Genomic DNA, 17,957 nt, shown 5'->3' with positions numbered 1-17,957 from the left:
ATATTGGGTGCCTAGTCAAGTCACCCCAAGTGATCATGTTACACAACATCTTATACTCACAAAGGTCTTCTAACTACAATAGTTAGAGATAAGAGGGAAGTGGAAAAGAGAGAAAGCAAAACCAATGTTTTGCTAAGCGCGTTGACAAGAAATCAATTGGGGGCAGTCCCCAATCGGCACATCATGTACAATTAAAGTATCTGTTCATAACCCATCAGTCCATTCATTAGTACCCAAAGTTTGTTCTGGATCACTTGATGCAACAAACCCCATCAGTTCAATCAATTGCAACCCAAAGTTCATTCTGGATCTCTTGATTAAACGTAGGTTCTTCAGGCATCTCTCTGCAAACAGTTCATTCTGTGGATTAAGGAATCAGCAAGTTTTTCTTTCCCTGAGAATTTTTCTCAAACAAAACCAAAAATTAAATCTTGGATATAATAAAAATACGATTAATCTTGGATTTTATAAAAATACAATCCCCCCTGACGTGGGTATTTAGAAAGAAATACCCAGATCAGCTCAATATATATATTTGAGTCATGGGGTTGTATGAGTCAATTCAAAAGAAAAAAAAGAAAGAAAAAAATATAAAAATCAAATAGAAGAAAATTGAAGTTTTTGAAAAAGAAAGGCATTAAATTAAAGTCAAAATCAAAATATCAAAAGTTATGTACATAAAAATTTTTTGAAGAAAACAAAATAAAATTATAACAGGCCCTTGTATTAGGGTCTAATCAATTATAATTTCCATCCTACTAGTCTGTAGGACAAAATGCAGTAATACTGCACTTACCCATTTGCAGCTAAGACTACAGGAAGTTGCCATTCTATAAGAGAGAAAAAAAGGACCAGATTTATATGCAAGGGAAGCATCTGTCATTCCCTTTACTCTCAGGAATATATGGGTGAGCCCGATAATAGCCAACCTTTGGTACCTGACTGGCAGTGTAGTTCGGAGAGTCCTACGTCTTAACATATGTTAAGCGTCGCAGCTTCGATTCTTACACTGAGTTCAAGTCCTCAGTGTTGGCGTGGGAGTACCTCAATCCCACCTGTATATGTGTGATCTTTAACCTTGTGCTCCTTGGCACTGTGCAGATGTTCTCAGCAATCCTTTTGGATTGGTCGGTCGGTCTCCATGACCTTGTGCTTTTCTTAGCATTATTAATGGCTCATGTGTTCCCTTCTCCTGGAATTAGACAGAAGCATTAATCACAGTCCCATAACATTTAACAATACATGGCAAGTTCTTGGAGTCTAAACCTTGTGAGTAAGCAGAAATATTACAGCAATTATATATATATTAAAATTATAGCATTGCAAAAAATAATGAAAAAATTAAGTGATTATATGTACTCAAGTACAAGAAATGAGAAAAAGACAAAAAAAAATATCAATTCTATTAAAAGATATTAGGAAATCAATAAGAAAATTAAAATAAATCAGGGAAAGAATCAAGACAAACCAATGATTCCAAATTAGCATCTATGAGTTTATGAACTGTTATCTCCAATGCAGGTAACAGGAAACAGTCAATCAGGTTCAATAGAAGATGCCCTCTTTACATGTGAGCAATGAATCCAAGAGTCCTTTTCTCCGATCTTTATAGCTGTTGGGGTGGTTAGTAAAATTTCAAACGGGCCATCCCATGAAGGCTGGGTTGCCCCAGTGCGCTGGAAGTTCTTTATATATATTTTGTCTCCTGGGTTCAGGTCATGAAGTGAAAAGTCTATTGGTCCTGCTTGTACTGCCGTTCCAGATTCATGGAGTTCATGCAGTCTGTGTTGCAATTCCTGTATATAGGAAGCAATAGAAGTATCTCCTCCTAATAGTGATGTATAGGCAGGAGAAAAGGGTTTAGCCTGTATAGGAGGATGTCCAAAAAGCATCTCATATGGTGAGATGTGTAGATCTCCCCTAGGTCTGCTTCTAAGATAAAATAGAGCTAGAGGGAGAATTTCAGGCCATTTTAGATGTGTCTCAGCACATAATTTGCCAATCATGGTTTTAAGTTCTCTGTTCATCCGTTCAACTTGGCCTGAGCTCTGGGGGTGATATGGTACATGGAATTTAGGAGTTATCCCCAGGCATGAATATATTTCAGATAAAACTGAATCAGTAAAGTGACTCCCTCTGTCCGAGTCAATACATGCAGGCAGACCAAAACGAGGAATGATTTCTTTTAAAAGCACCTTGGCAACAAAGGCTGACGTGGCTCGGGCAGTAGGAAATGCTTCCGGCCACCTGGTCAGTTGATCCACTATGACTAGACAGAATTTATATTGTCCAGCCTTTGGCATTGTTATGAAATCAATTTGTAGGTGCTCAAAAGGTGTGTAAGCCAATGGATGCCCACCAAAAGCCTTGCCACAAAAGGCGTGTTGGTTATATGCTTGGCAAGTAGGGCAAGCTGCACACACTTTAGAGGCTATAGAGGTTATGTCAGGAGCTATCCATACTCTCTTAACAGAGTCCATGATGCCCTGGGTACCAAAATGACCATTTTTATGAATAGATTGGCAAATTTGGCGATAAAAGTGTCTAGGGAGCAGGGGTTTTCCTTCAGAGGACACCCATACTCCATTTATCTGTTTGGCTTTAAATTTCTGCTTCCATTTTGTTACTTCCTTCTCATCATAGGAAAGTAATAAATTTAAGTCATCAGTGGTTGTTAATGTTAAAATTAATTCAGGCCTTTCTATTGCTGCTAGCTTTGCAGCAATATCTGCCCGATTATTTCCCTTAGAGACAGGGTCAGTGCCACCTGTATGGGCAGAGCAGTGAACTACAGCTAGGGCTTTAGGTAGCTGGAGAGCAGAAAGAACTTCATTAATAATTTTTGCATTAGCTATAGATTTTCCAGCTGAGAGGTTAGTAATTTAGCCTAAGATCATCTCTTGTGATATCTGCCAAACACGGAGGTCTTCTGGGCCTTGCTGTGGACTGGTACCAGGGCCTGCGCCTTAAAGGGATGGATGTGGAGTTCTGTGTTGTTGGTAGTGTATCCTGGTCCTGGGGTCTTTCCCATATTGGAATCAGACTCAGTCGGTGGAGACAGGGACGGGACAGGTCAGCCCCACACTCCTCTGTGTGCAATTTTGCTTCTGGTTTTCCCTTATCCTGTGAAAAATCTACTCTCTCTGCTGACCTTTCAAGTTGTATAGAGTGGGAGAACCCCCTCACTCTGTCTTGCTTGTTGGATTTTGACTCCTGTCTTTTTGAGACTCTTTTTAAAGACTGGTTGGAAGGACTGTCAGAGTGATTTCTGATTTCACTGCTACTAAGCTGCCATCTTGGCTCTGCCCTCAAGAAGAAATCTAACTTTTAATTTTTTTTTTTTATGGTTGCCTATGGTCCCCAAATAAAGTAACTATTTCCTTCAAGAGGCATGGTATAATAATAAGAATGCTGGATTTGAACTCAGAGGACCTGACTTTTAATACTATCTATATAATCTTAGGTAAAACACTTGACCTTCTCAGATCTCATTGTCCTCTTTGGTCAGGCAAAGAAGCAAGACCATACAATCTCTAAAATGCTCCGGGGGGAGGGGGGACAGCTGGGTGGCTCAGTGGATTGAGAGTCAGGCCTAGAGACGGAAGGTCTAGGTTCAAATCCGGCCTCAGATACTTCCCAGCCGTGTGACCCTGGGCAAGTCACTTCACCCCGATTGCCCACTCTTACCACTCTTCCACCTAGGAGCCAATACACAGAAGTTAAGGATTTTAAAAATAAATAAATAAAATAAAATGCTCCAGGACATAACTAGGTGGCTCAGTGGTTAGAGCGCTAGACCCAGAGTCAGAAAGACCTGAGTTCAGATCTGATCTCAGAAACTTCCCAGCTGTATGAACTAGGGCAAGTCACTTAACCTCTGCTTGTCTCAAGAAAGGTTCCAGTCAATCTGTTGGAGAAGAAAATGGTAAATCAGTGCAGTATCTTTGCCATGAAAATCCCATGAATAACTGTGGTCCATGAAAAATTGGACACAACTGAAAGCAACAAAGACCCTTCTAGTCTAAAGATCCCATGATTTTCTTCTTTTTTCCTTTTATGGTTTTTGTGTTTAGCACATCTGATATTTGATAGTGGCCATGCATATACACATAGATACTTGGGCCTGTAGTGTATACACATTTTACAAGCCTGGATAGGTGTGATTCTTTATTAATTGTGGTGGTTTTGTGATGTGTGACATCTTCATTAAACTCAGTAAGAATTATTTCCAAAAAGGTGGACAATGTAACATTTTGTGAGAACTGATATTTCCTCCAAAAGGACTGTGTCTGTGTGTGTGTGTGTGTGTGTGTGTTTTCATTCTGGATAAATTGAATGCCTTTTTAAGTTTAATTTTCATGCTCATTAATCTCAGTAAGGGAAATTTCCAGTGGGGGAGGATGGGAACATTAACATTTGGGGAAATCCTGGCATTTCTAAAAAGGGGAGCTTAGATGGTTTGTGTGGATATTTTTTTCATACCAGAAGCTTAATACCTTTTTGTTGTGACTTTGAAGATCTCTAAGTGCCAGAAATTCTATCAGCTTTACTAATCTTCAAAGAGATTAGTGTAATTAACATTTTTAAACTCTGAGTTGACATTTTTTTCCCTCATTCACCATTTAAACCTTAATCCTTTTTTTCCCTGTCTTTATTTTTTGTAAACTGGAAGACAAGTTTTGTTTATGAGGAATCCTGTTTTTAGTTTTTTTTTTTGGAAGGGGAAAAGGGTTGCCGTATTTATTTTTTGTAAATTGAAAGATAGTTTTGCTTATCATATTGAATCTCTTTATTGCATATAGATTTGGTGCTTTCTTCTCTCTGCTTTTACATATATAAAACTTTACTCTGTTTCTAATGTAATTTCAAATCAGTTCATTGAAAAATTGATTTTATCCAAACATGAGACATTCATTTGTCAAATTAAGAAGCTATGGGGTTTTTTTGTTTTGTTTTTTTAGTTCTTTTGATGCTTTTTTGTTACATAAGTTTAATTTCTGATTATGCCCCATCCTTTCCCCTCTCCAGTGAACCATCTCCTATAACATTAAAAAACAAAAATAAAAAATTCAGTTAAGCAATACCAACTATCACACCATTCATGTGCAATATTCCATAGCCATAACCTCCCTTCTCTATGACGAAGAGAGGAATGTGCATTTTCTTACATTTTCTTCTGAGCCAAGCTTAATCAGTTATCTAGCATTCTTTTTTATTCTTTCCATTTACATATTTATAATTATTGTGTATATTATTTTCCAACTTGTATTTCCAGTTTGCTCTATCGGTTCATAGAAATCTTCCAGTGTTTATCTGAATTCTCCATATACACTGTTTATTATAGCATAACACTGTTCTATGACATTCATGTCCCATAATTTGTTTAGTCATTTCCTAATAAATATACACTTTACTTTGTTTTTAATTCTTCATTGCCCCCAAAATACCATATTTTAACCAATGAGAACTGTGCAATAGATCATATTAATAACAAAAATGACAAGTGTATATCAATATATAGAAGACAAACTTTTATAAAGTACAATATTCTTTTATGTTAAAAAATTAAAGCATAGGAGTAAACATGGTAAATAATATCTCCCTGTAGCCAAGAGCTAATATTTTCTATAATGGAGAAATTTTGAAAGTCCTTCTCTGTGATATCAGGCATAAAGCAAAGATGTCCGGTGCTACCACTGTTATTTGCTTAGTTCTCTAAATGTAGCCATAGCAATAAGAAATTTTTATTAAGAAGGAAAAATATAGGCAAAGAAATAACAACATTATCAGTTTTCTAGTGGTATTATAATGGTTTACTTGGAAAACCCTAAAAATTTAATAGAATAATTTAACTGAAATAATAACATCAGTAAAATAGCAGCATGTAAAATTTATCCATATATCTTATAGAAGTTTTCTGTAACAGAACCCAGTAGGAAGAATTAAAAAGATGAATTCCATTCAAAATAATTACAGAATGTAAGAATATTTGGGAATCCACCCACCAAGATACACACCAGAATTATATGAATATAGTTACAAATATTCTTTACAAAAATAATTCTAATGGCTCTTGGCTAGTTGTTCCAATGTAATAAAATGACAATACTTCCTAAATGAATTTGATTTGTATGTGCTATGCCAATCAAACTACTAAAAAGTTATTCTATAGAACTAGAACGAAAATATTATCAGAATTGATCTGGAGAAATAAAATGATAATCTCAAAAGAAATAATTTTTAAAAATGAGAGAGGATACCTGACAGTATGAAATCTCCAACTATACTATAAAGTAGTGATCATCAAAACAATTTGGTAGTGGGTAAGTAAAATAGGTGTGCAGTGGTTAGAGCACAATGCCTAGAGTCAGGAAGACCTCACTTCAAATCTGGCCTCAGACATTTACCAGCTGTATGACCCCAACCAAGTCACTTAATCCTAGTTGTTTCAGTTTCTTCATTTGTAAAATGAGCTGGAGAAGAAAATGGCAAACCCCTTTAGTATCTTTGCCAAGAAAATCCCAAATGGTGTTCATAAAGAGACAAGACTTAAACAACTGAACAAAGACAACAAAAATAAAATAGAAAAGTTGATCAGTGCAGAAGATGAAATACAGAAGATCCAAAAGCAAATGAACACAGTAGCATGGTATTTTATAAACCCTTGGACTCCAACTACTGAGTTAAAGTCTTTTTTGGAAAAAAAATTCTGGGAAAACTGGAAAGCAGAACAACAGAATTTATTTTATGCCAATATTTCACGCCATATATACCACAATAACCTCCAAAGTGTTAAGGATCTAGCTATAAAAAAGTCATTTGATAAACAAATTAGAGGATTAAGGAAGGACTTGCCTTTCACAATTATGAAAAGGAGAATAATTCTTGATCAAACAATGGATACCAAAAGCCATCGAATGTAAAATGGATCATTTTGATTGATTATACTTGAAAAGTCTTTGCACAAACAAAATCAATGGTCAGAATTTGAAGTGAAATATTTAAATGGAAGGGATCTTTGTTGTGAATTCCTCTAATAAAAATTTAACAGTCAAGATATTATACATATTTATATGAATAAGAATCATTTAAGTAAATGGTTAAAGAATATGAATGGGTGAATCTTAGAAAAGATAAATGTAAAAATATAAAAAATGTTTCAAATCACTAATAAGAAGAGAAATGCAAATTAGAACAATTCCAAAATTCTACCTTATGCCCAGAAGATTGATAGAGATGAAAGTGACAGTTGTTGTCAGGGTTGTAGAAGTACAAACACACATTTATATTGTAATGGAACTGTGAGTTTGTCTAACCATTCTGGAACGTAATATGGAACTATGTCCAAAATGTTACTAACATGTTTTTACTTTTTGACCCAATGATATCATAACTAAGTTTACAGACCATCCCCCATCCCCCGCAAAAAAAAAAAATCATCAAAGGAAAAAAAGGACTATGAACAAAAATATTTATAGCAGCAATTTTTGTGGCACCAATAACTTGGAGATAAAGGGTTCATCATCTGACATATCACTAAGCAAATGATCATGTATCAATGGAATGGAATATCATTGAACTATAATAAATTACAAAGGGGATAGACTCTTGAGAAAGCCAGGGAAACTTCTATGAATTGACAGAGTGAGGTAAGTAGAACCAGCAAAACAAAAAACAAAAAAACTTATAAAACTACAACTTTGTAAAGGGAAGCAATTTTGAAAGACAAGAATTCTGATTGATTCCATAAAAAATCTCAACTCCAAAAGGCCTAGAATGAATCATATCTCTAACCTCTTGACAGAGGCAGTAACAGAAGAATACAGAATGAGATATGTTTTTTGTGTACATCTGGACCTGACGGTCCTTATTTTAAGAAAAAGTGTTCGTTTTGTTTGTGTTTCTTAGATGGGAGGGGAGTTGAGAGAGGGGAGTGAGGAATAAGAAAAAGAAAGGAAAACAAAACATTAACAAAATATTTATAAAATGCTTAGAGCAGAAGGAAGTTCAGAAAGAGGAGGGCATTATTGGAATTATTGTTCAATTTATATATTTTAAATAAAAACAAGCTGTATATAATTGATCCATGGTTTCATATGCAATCCTTTTTTCTTTTTCTTTTTATATGGAAATGAGCATGCTTGTTGATGTCTATCAAGTTCATAATTTTAAAAAGAAAAAGAAAAAATATGTCTGATTAAATTGAAGGCAGACAGGGATAGGAAAAGATTCAGGTCTCAAGTTGTCATGGCACAGAGTAAAATGAAAACCCCACAAAGACAAGGAATTTTTAAATTTAATTTTCTTTGTATATTCAACACCTAACATGATATTACACATAGTAGACACTTAGTAAATGCTTATGAGATTAGACTGGATTCACTCACAACATTTTTATGTCGGGGTCGATTTTTTTATACATCTTGCTAACATCAGACATGAAAATAGCTACGTGGGTCAGGCCTGGAGTCAGGAAGACCTGAGTTGAAATCCAGCTTCAGCTTGATAGACATCAGAACTTGATAGACATCAACAACTTACTAGCTGTGTGACCCCAGACAAGTCATTTCATTTCTGTTGCCTTAATCCACAGAGAGGTGACAGTATGGTGAAGCCAATGGACCCCTTTTCAAAATTTTGTTTTTGAATTATTGAAGGAAATGAAACATTTTTGGTAGAAATTAGTGAAAATAAAGGTGTCATTTTCCCCTCCCATTCAAGTTCCTGGAACCTCTGAAATCTATCTATCTCAATCCAATCCATTTCATCAATGACACTATTTACTAAAGTGATTTGTTTAGGGTCAAGATTTCTGAGGTCTTTGCAGGACTGTCTCCTAGCTCTCCGGGAGCAATCTTAGAGGCTTAATCTTTCCTTAAAGCAGAATTTTCATAACTAGAAAAGAATATGATGTTGCAGTAAGGTTTTTTGTGGCCTGTGAATTGAGAAAGAAAATAATGTCTTGTCTACTCCAAGGTCATAAACTTTTACTACTTCAGAGGGAGAAAAACATCCTTTTGAAGCGATCTCTAAGATAAAGGCCACCATTGTCTTTTACAGCAAACAAGTCCTAGGTTTAGGACTAGCAAAGGTGAACCTAAAATACTTTTTGGAGGCACAGACTAGAATGATCAAGACATTATCTCCAAATCTAGGACTGTCAGGCATTAAGGTTCCTGTGCCCTCAAATTTCGAGTCAAGAAGCAAAATTTGAAAGTGGTTCCTTCTAAGTCATTGATATATTGGAAGAGTAAATGATTTTCATTGTTGGTTCAGTTCCCCTGACTAATTTTTAAATGCCAATAATATTAGAAAGGCAGTGTAGCTTAGTGAATAAAGGGCTGCCATTGGAGTTAGAAAGGCTTCAAGTCATGCTTTTGATAAACGTACTGACTGTGTGGCCTTGGACAAGTCACTTAAATTCTTATTGTGCCTGTGCTATTTCCTAAGAATTTAATTTATACAGAGGTTGCCAGTGTCCATTGGAGGAACAATTTCTACATCCAAAGGTTCTCTATTCTGCTAAAACCATAACTTTATCCATAGTGATTTGGCTATAAAAAGGCCCAAAGATCTCTATGAGATGAAACATTAAAGTAGACCTTCAGGGATGCTTTTCGGGGGGAGGGGGGCACTGATTCTTAGCTAGAGGGGATAATGGATGCAGAATGCCATGCCAAGAGTCAGGGAAGCCTGAGTTCCAATCTGATCTCAGAAATGTATTGGCTATGTGACCTCAGTTTTGTCATTTATAAAATGGGGATTGTAATAACACCTACTTCCTAGGGTTGTCGTGAAGATTAAATGAGATATTTATTAAGTGCTTGGCACTATATAGGAAGTGAAATATATATATATATATATATACATATACACACATATATGGTAAATGCTATATGAATATTAGCTACTATTATTCATTTTTTCAAACTAGAGAGTCAGAGAAGTTCATTTTTTAAGCTTATTTCAAACTTCCTGCTCTGTTGGGATAACTTCTCTGCTACCTATTACAGAATTTGAAGTTTTCATTATTTTTCTCTGTTCTTCCAATATCAAATATTGGAATTTCAATAACAAAATAAGTAATAATGTTATATTATTGAAGTGCTGTTCTAGAAATACCCTAAGAGGACTTATTTCAGTGCTCATGACAGATGTAAATGCTAGAATTTAAAATATATATTTTTTGTAAATCATTCCTAAAACAATTTTCAAAAAGGACTGAATGGATCTGTTGTTGTCCATACACATTTCTCCTACAAATTGGTAGGATTTTTTGGATTGTTTAAGTTAAATTGCCTAGAGAATGTTTAATGCTTAGTGGTCCCAACCCTTTATTTGTTCATTATAGGTTTTGTATGGTGGTTCTGCAAGGAATCGAGGGGAGCAATGAAATCACTGTAACTTTAAGCAGTAACCATGTAAACTTATATTAAACATACTCATCTTCACTGACCTAAGCATTAAAAGTATTTGCAGTGTATGGCTATGTGAAGGATGAGTCATGCCACCCCTCATGCAGTGTAGAGGACCAAATGGGCTACTCATTTTATCTTCTCTCACTGATAGAAGTGGGAATTCTGTAACTTTAGGGAGGTCTGTTTTACCTTCAGGATTTTAAGACATGAGACCAATATTCAGCAGCTAATACGCCAACATAGAAAGAAATGAGAACTTAAATGCTTTATATATCTTTCAGGCGCATCTTTGATAAGTCTTTTAACTAGTTCTGGGACGTGTAGCATCAGAATTCTGTCTGAAGAGCAAGTCAAGAGAAGATTGTACCTGTTTGAGAGTTCTGTGTCAGAAATAACATTTTGGGTGTGTGTTTGTACACAGACATGTATACACATATATATTTATATGTATCTTGTAAGCCTTGTAACGCAGAATCTTAGAGTACCTGTTATCTAACACCCAGAAAACTGTTCCGTCTTTAGCCTGGCCGTTGTTGTTGCTCATCATTTCAGCTGCTTCTGACTCTTCATGAGCCCATTTGGGATTTTCTTGGCAGAGATTCTAGAATGGTTTAACATTTCCTTCTCTTACTCATTTTACAATAGAGGAAACTGTGACAAAGAGGTTTAAGTGACTTACCTGGGGTCATACAGCTAGAAAGTGTCTGAGGTCAGATTTGAACTCAAGTTTTCCTGACTTGAGCTCTTGCTGTCTATCTACTGTGCCACCTAGCTGCCCCATACAAACTAGCCATTCAGAAGGGGAAATATCTTTTCAAATTTATGCAGTTATACAATAAAACATCATTAATCTGAACCTCAGTCATTTTGAAATTGTGATGTTTAAAAAGACCCTAGGGCTATTTATTCTATTTAAGGAAGCCATTTTAAGTATTTGCTTTAGATAGAAATGGTAAATATCTTTACAAATAAATCTTTTCTGGTTCTAATCAGTGGTTCAGGATTCTAAGTACTGAGTACCAACACATTGGGAACTAGGAAGTATCTCTCGCTTAATAATCTTTATGACTCAGCCACCACCAGAACAAACTCTTGAAAACATCAGAATTTGGTTCCTGTTTCTCTGAGAACTTTGCTTTCCTAAAGGCACTGGAGCTAGCAGAACAATGAAGAAATAGCAAATATATTAGAAACAGGAAGAACAAATAAATGGCGATAAAAATTACTCTCTTCTAGCAATCTTCACTCCCTTTCCCTTCTCGGGTACCATCATCCCCACAATTCACCACACTTGGTGAAGAGACTTGAAGAATGATGGAGGGAGAAGTATCTGATGCCTCTTCTTGGCCTCTGATCTTTTCAGTCTTGACCATTGATACTACCAGCATCATTGCAAAGGGCACTCCAATTCTCCAATCAAGTTTGTTTTCTTCAAAGCTCTTCACTCACTCTCTAGTCATATTCTCTCAATTATATCATCACTTTTAGCAAGCCAGCTCCCATCTTCCTTATGACTTCTGTTATTTCCCCAAGGAAGATTTCCCCCCACACTCTTCCAGATCTTCCATTCACACTCTTACACATATTCTATTCTGTGAGTCTGTTCCTTGCCTAGCAAGATCTGCCAGGAACTCTTCAGAGACCCCCACTACATAATCACTGATAGTTGGTTACAGCAAAATAAGTAACATTTTTCCAAATTCTTAAATAATGAGACCTGGAAGAAACTGGAAACCCATCTTTTTTTCAAGATCAGATATCTGAGACCCAGATATTTGGAATGATTTCCCCAAGTCATTTTAGTTTTTTCTACTTTACATGTTTGAAAATAACAATTCTTTTAAAATATTTTGCCTTTAAGATTTCTCACCAACTCAGACCAGTCTCCCTTCAATTCTGAATTCGATTTATTTATTTATTTGCTGGCTTGTGTCTTTTCTCCCATTTATTTTTCTGAGAATGTGGCCATAACTGCCACAAAGGGGAAAATTTATATGGAGAGGCAATAAGCAAGCAGAAGTTGTCTCTGTAGAAGATTGGGGAATGTGTTTGGACGAGTTGTGACAAATCTGACACCCAGGGGCAGGTTATCCCAGTGATCATAAATCCCGAGGAGAATTCGAGCTGAGATTTATGATTGTCCCATACCTTACTAATCCAGCATTGCTGCAGGCTGGGTTTGTAAACAAGTAAAAACATTACCACGTGTGGACAGACACTAAAAATCACAAGCAATTCCCTCGTACCAGAAAAGGGAACTGGATCACTGGCCCCTTGGGCAGCTGAACTGGTTTGGGGCCATTATGAAATAGACCAAGGTGACCCAGGCAAAAGACAATAAAAACAGCTCGAGTTGGAAAAATTGTGTGTCATCATCATATTTTAGTTCATTTCCTGAGGAGTTTACACATTCAGAAGTCAGTAAGTTATGAAAAGAGTCCATTTCGGGGAATCTTCCCTCTTGCCTCCTCTGGGAAAAGACGCACATTTTGTTTTGTTCCTTGGTTTTGTGTGAGAGCTCACTCTCTCCTATCAAATGTCATTTGCTGTAAAAGGGCAAATTCATTCTTAAAATAAAATATGTGATGTATAATTGAGATCCCTTTGCTTGTCTTCAGTGGGTAGGGGAGGGAAAGAATTTGGAGTTCAAAATTTAAAAAGAAAAGAATGTTTAAAAGAAATAATCATTTTAAAACACTTTAAGGCAAAAAAGGTGATCATATAATAGGAAAAAATGTGTTGTGTAGAGATATACTGTCCTCTGATATTTTAAATTAATATTAAACTGTACCATTAGAGAAAAACGAAATAGGAAATGATACTAAACCCATTAAAAATCATACTCCTGCAAGTATTTGTAATATGAAATTATATATATGATGTTAAATTACCAGTGATCAGAATTTAGAAATTGTTTGATTATTTGTAGACTTTCGCACTTTTCCAATAGTAGAAGAAAGATTTTTCCTTCATCTGAAGAAGCTTCCCAAGAATTGATATTTGTGATCAATTCAAAACTGGGAGAGTTTGTTTTTGTTCCCTTTGGCAAGCTGGATTCCAGGGACTAGAAAAAAAAGTACATATATTTTGACCATACTTTTTAAGGTTCACTTCAAAGCAGAAATGTAATATTCATTAAGGTTGTTATTTGATTATGATGTTAGCTCCTGTATTACCTTTGAGTTTACCTTGGACTGGATTCTTGTAATTAAATAGGATGGTGAAAATTACTGGAAAACATTAACTTGTTATTGTAAGCTGATATCATGCTGAGCTTAATGGGAAGTAAAGTTTATAAATAGGCTTTCCTGCTCACTGGTTAAAAATCTGCTAAGTTTCAGTGATGGGCCTTGTGATATGGACTGGTCTTTGCTTATATTCAAAGGCATTGCCTACTTCTGAAAATGTTTGTGGCCTTTTGAAAAGTGCAACATAGACCAGAGCATTCCCTACCCTCACTGAAGCCTTTATTTTGAATATTAACATCATGAAGGAATTACTGACTGCGTATAGTTTACACCAATTTATTTTTCAATTAGTTCTATGAGTTGTGGTCTTTAGCTTTGAATAGGAGGCTTACATTCTCTTCCCATGGGAAGGGGTCCATTTAAAAGTTGACCCAGAATAGTCCTTTTGTTTTGAATAAGTATGTTTTAAAATGAGCACCCCTGCATATTAGTAGTGTTTGCATAAGCCTGGATCTGTTTCAAAGACGTATATTGTACCCCTGTGTGCCCATCCTTATCCTGAAAGTGTGCTAGCAACTTGAATTTTTATAATACAAGATCAGATGCAAATCATTAACTCAGAGTTCACCCAGTAGGAAAGATCATGGGCAGTAACCCAGAAGGGATGAAAGAAAACTGACTCTATTATGAGAAATCTAAACAGTCAGACAATGGTGTAACAATAGTTTTTAGAAATCTGGCCAAATAGCCAAATAAATCATCTCCTGTCTCCTTCAGGCAAAGAAATCTAGCCCCAGTTTGCATTTTTTCAGTCTCTTTTCCATTAGTCAGTTTCAAAGTGGAGGAGATGGGGGAGAAGCACTTGGGGTCCGGGTTACTTCAATCAGTCTTCGTGATCTTAGAGTTTTCAGGCTATGAGGGGTCTTAGAGATTGGTCATGTCTTTATTCAAGCTCATACTGTATAAGAATCCTTTACTGTTCTATGAATTGATGGAGATCTTTGGCTGCATAAAATATGCCTTGGGCATTATAGTTACAACAAGAATTTATTAAGTTCTTATTATGGGGCAACTAGGTGGCACAATGCATAGAGCACCAGACTTGGTATTGGGAGGATCTGGATTCAAATCTCAGACACTTTCTAGTTGTGTGACCCTGGGCAAGTCATTTAACTCTATTTACCCAGCCCTTGCCCTTTTGTGTTAGAGTAGTAAGAATACTAAGAAGTAAGAGTTAAAAAAATATTTTTTTTTTACTATGTTCCAGACACTGGCTTAAGCATCCTTAACCTGGTGATCCTGATATCCCGATGCAGGATACATTCTTACCGTGATAATTCTGACATCCTTCTCTAGTCTCTGTAGGGGAGAGAACACTAATGCTTATGAAACAATTAAAGAAAAATTGTGTCAAACTGTAACAGCTCGTTCATGTAAACTAGAATAGTCAGAGAAGGGTTTTTTTTTTTTTTTTTTTGCTGTTTTTTTTTTTTTTTTTAAACTCTTACCTTTCGTCTTGGAGTCAATACTATTATTGGCTCCAAGGCAGAAGAGTGGTAAGGGTAGGCAATGGGAGTCAAGTGACTTGCCCAGGGTCACACAGCTGGGAAGTGTCTGAGGTCAGACTTGAACCTAGGACCTCCTGTCTCTAGGTCTGGCTCTCAATCCACTGAGCTACCCAGCTGCCCCCCAGTCAGAGAAGTTTTGATGCAGATTTGAACTAGATCTCAAAGGATGGGCAGGGCTCCTCTTTACCATCTCCCATCTTCCCCAGTTCCTCTTCTCCCATTAAGAACATTTCCAAGTAGTTAATACCATGACAGGAATTCCTTGTTCGGGGATTGTATTTACATTTTGCTTCATGATATGCCAAGCATAGGGCACAACAACCCTATGAGTTAGTTTAAATTTTATCCCCATTTTACAGGCCAGCAAACAGGGATGAGGTTAAGTGCCCCAGAGATGAGTCTCAAATGCAAGTTTTCTAACAACATGGCTAGGATTCTTTACACCATAGCATGTTGCCTTATTCAGTTATTTCATTAATCCTACTTGGTTTTGATTTATTTTGGGGGGCAAAGGCTAACAAGAAAAGAGAATGATATACAGTTTGTTAACTGTTATTGGATTTGTCATTTCATTGGTGTCAAGAATGTCTAGTGAGAAAAATCCCTCTACCACAGCCTTCTGGCACTTCAAATCTTAGAGAATTGTCTGGGTTCCTGAGAAGTTTAGTGACTTGTCCTGAGTTACACAGCCAGTGTGTGTGCTAGGTCTTCCTTACTCTGAGGCTGACTATTTATCTACCACATAATGTCTTTCAATGGTTTATCATTCTTCTATAATTCTCCAAACCAGAAAAGGTGCCAACCTGCCATAGTAGAGGGAGTTTTTTCACCAAGGAATTCCCTGTATCAGTGAAATCAAAGGCCAGTCCCTATCCTTATCTGATATTGATAGAGTCAATTTTCTATCATCTATGTTAATAGAGGGCTGTGGTATCCTCGAAATGATTGAGGTTCACATAAAGTGATTATTATTATGATGAAAGCTCATTTTAAAAGTCAGTAGTTTTTGTTTCTTTTTTTAAACATCTTTCTCAATCAAACATCCCATTAGAACTAATGGCAAATATTTAAATTTAATGCCTTGGCATTTTATTTATCTTCCCAGTGCTGTGCATTCTTTGGCAGAGTTGCTAACCAGGGGCAATGAACAGGTTTTAGGGGAACACATTTCCAGGGTAACAAACATCTAATCAGTATTTGTTGTTGAATTAAACAAAATAGATAAAGAGGAGAAGCTAAGGGACTTGAATAACAGACAGTTTATATAATCAGCCCCCTTAATAAATGAGAACAGCCAAAGTTCTTTGGACTATGATAGTTACTGTACTGATAAACAGGGAAACATTTGTTGGGCTGATGAATAAGATAAAAATAATCTATGAGATCGGAATGATCCAAAGAAACGCTTACAGTGATTAACAGAATATTTTGGCAAACATAAACCCCTTCAGGAGGCTCAGAGAAACTTACAGGTAATTACTAGTTGATGCTTTCTTTTTGGTATTTGATTATTAGAAAGTCTTGAAGACACCAGACTTGGAGATTTCACAGGTGAAAGGTTATTCAATTTGGTTTCATCCCTGCCTTCAGGGCCAGATATCATCTTCAGCCCTCAGGAAGGGGTGTGCCAGCTGCATTCATGTGGAAAGTCTTAATGGAAGAAGTGACTTTGTGAGGAAGTGTTTGAAATAGCACATGATATTAACTTGGCAGACAAGAAGGGAAACTCTTCCAGATTTAAAGGGCAGCATACAAGGATGTCCAAAAGGCAAGAGTGGAAGTAGGGAACAGAAGAAGCTATGTGATGACATGCACAAGAGATTAAGTGGCATGAAATAGCGACAAATAGGAAATGAGGGTAGAGTAATAGGAAGGAAGGAAGAAAACAAGGAAGAAAGGAAAGAAGGAAGAGAGGGAAGGAAAAAGAAAGGAGAAAGGAAAGCAGTCAAGAAGGAAGGAAGGTGGAAAGAAGACTGGCTTTATTAAGCTCTTACTATGTACCAAGCATGTGTTAAGCATAGACAAATATCAGTAAGCAAGACAATCCCTGTTCTCAAGGAGTTTATATTCTAATTAGGAAAGACAATACATTTTGGGTAGTGATTGCCAAGGAACAGTGTTCTGGAATGTATTTGGAGTAAGAAGGTAATTGATTGCTATGTCCTTGTTAGGAGCGACAGTATTGATTTAATTATTCTTCTCCAAGCTAGAATCAGAAAATGAGTGGTGGTGAGTTGAGAAGTGGAGAGGGAAATATGCAAAGTACAAATTATTTGCATGTTGAACCCCAAACTGAACAAGAGAATAATAGTAATAATAATAATAATAATAATAATAATAATAATAACTTACCTTTATATAGCACCTACTATGTTCCAGGCAATGTGCTAGGTGCTTTACAATTATTATTTCATTTGATCCTTATAACAACCCTGACAGTAGCTACTATTATTATCTTCTTTTTACAGATAAGGAGATGGAAACAAACAGAAGTTAAGTGATTTGCCCAGTGTCTCACACCTAGTAATTTTCCCTTCCTTCCTTTGGAATCAATACTGTGTATTGGTTCCAAGGCAGAAGAGAGGTTAAGGGCTAGGCAATGGGGATTTGGTGACTTGCCCAGGTCACACAGCTAAGAAGTGTCTGAGGTCATATTTGAGCCCAGGCCCTCCCATCTCTGGACCTGGCTTTCAATCCACCTAGTAATTTTCTAAGGCTAGATGTGAACTTAGTTCTTCCTGGCTCCAGGCCTAGCACTTTGTCCACTAGCTGCCTCCGATAAA

The 17,957-nt window shown here is 36.4% G+C and overlaps 1 protein-coding gene across 1 annotated transcript in view; it reads left to right on the top strand.

Annotated features, from left to right (window-relative positions):
* The window catches only part of THADA (THADA armadillo repeat containing), a 424,131-nt gene that overhangs the window by 255,222 nt on the left and 150,952 nt on the right, over positions 1-17,957 (top strand). The gene's annotated exons all lie outside the window — the stretch shown is intronic.

This window comes from Gracilinanus agilis, chromosome 2 (genome assembly GCF_016433145.1).
Source record: "Gracilinanus agilis isolate LMUSP501 chromosome 2, AgileGrace, whole genome shotgun sequence".
In the NCBI taxonomy this organism is placed as follows: Eukaryota; Metazoa; Chordata; class Mammalia; order Didelphimorphia; family Didelphidae; genus Gracilinanus; species Gracilinanus agilis.
This window is presented reverse-complemented; position numbering and strand designations above follow the sequence as displayed.